This window comes from Arachis hypogaea, chromosome 3 (genome assembly GCF_003086295.3).
Source record: "Arachis hypogaea cultivar Tifrunner chromosome 3, arahy.Tifrunner.gnm2.J5K5, whole genome shotgun sequence".
Classification (NCBI taxonomy): Eukaryota; Viridiplantae; Streptophyta; class Magnoliopsida; order Fabales; family Fabaceae; genus Arachis; species Arachis hypogaea.
The window spans coordinates 43,517,424-43,518,784 of record NC_092038.1 but is presented as its reverse complement, the minus strand read 5'-3'; the positions used below and the strand labels follow the sequence as shown (position 1 = coordinate 43,518,784).

The 1,361-nt window shown below is 36.6% G+C and overlaps 1 long non-coding RNA gene across 1 annotated transcript; it reads right to left on the bottom strand.

Annotated features, from left to right (window-relative positions):
* Nucleotides 1-271: 271 nt before the first annotated feature.
* On the bottom strand, nt 272-1,361 carry LOC140182634 (uncharacterized). Its single transcript, XR_011878609.1, has 2 exons — nt 1,187-1,361; nt 272-469 (listed from the first exon to the last, which is right to left on the bottom strand). It is a non-coding gene; the product is annotated as an uncharacterized lncRNA (long non-coding RNA).

Genomic DNA, 1,361 nt, shown 5'->3' with positions numbered 1-1,361 from the left:
TATATCGAACTTATGGGAGTATGGCTCGCATTCTTCTTGTAAATATCTATCAAGTTCAGATCTTGTATTTGTTCTACGACCGGTTGCTTGCAGAAAAAAGCCCATGCCATGAAGATCGGTGTTAATGTTGTTGGCTTGAACATCTTGCGTATCAGCTTCACTTGCTTCCTCAGAACTTTGGTATTGCTGATAAAGTAACTTTATGCACTTGGATAACTTTGACTTCAATTCGCCTCCTTTTTCTTCTCCAAAGAAGTAATGCAAGAAATAATTGACATACTCAATCTTTTGCATTGGATTAAGTACGATAGCAATCAATAACAACATATTCACCGAATCAGGATTGCCCCAATACTTCTCATACTTAACCCTCATCCTTTCTGCCATTGACATAGTACTAAAATCAACAGAATCACAAGAATGACGAATAAATCGTCCAATTGCAAATACTTCCTTCATATACATATCACTGGTAACATATAAGGTACCAGAAACATGTATAGTGGCATCACTGAACACTCGCAAAAATGGTACAATGGACTCAGCATACTCCCAGTCTGAATCAGAAGGAACACCTCTCCCTTTTCCTCCATTCATCTCTCCTTTATAGGTATTATCTTTCAAAGCAAGCAACTCAAATGCTTTGCGATGCTTCAAAGCTACCTCTAACATTTGTAGGTAGAGTTCCACCTAGTCTCAACATCCATGCAAGGCAAGCCTTTATATTGGATTTTTTCTAGTTCAACACACTTTTGAAACCTACTAGCTCTAGATGGAGAAGATCTAACATACTTTACTGCACTACGAATCCTCAAGACCGATTCATCAATCTCTTTCAACCCCTCTTTTTACAATTATGTTTATAATATGTGCACAACACCTCATATGAATAAATTCACCATTCAAAATAATGCTATTCCAAGAATTCAATCGCTGCTTGAGATATTTAATTGCAACATCATTAGACGAGGCATTATCAACTGTCACACTAAAGACCCGATTCAAATTCCAATTATTTAAACAAGATTCAATTGTTGCTCCTATAACCTCTCCTGAATGACTTGTCACTTGACAAAAATTAAGTATTTTTTTTATGTAATTTCCAATCCAAATCAACAAAGTGTGCTATCAAACTCATATAAGTAAAATTTTGAATTGAAGTTCAAGTGTCAGTGGTTAGACATACTCTACCACAATTTGCCGAAAGAAAATCTTGCAACTTCATCTTCTCTTCAGCATAAAGAGCTCCAATGTCACGTGCTAATGTAGTCCGTGAAGGAACTTTGAATCTTGCTTGTAGGGCATGCACAAATTTTTGGAATTTTGGGCTTTCAACGAAGCGAAATGGTAGCTCTTCCCCA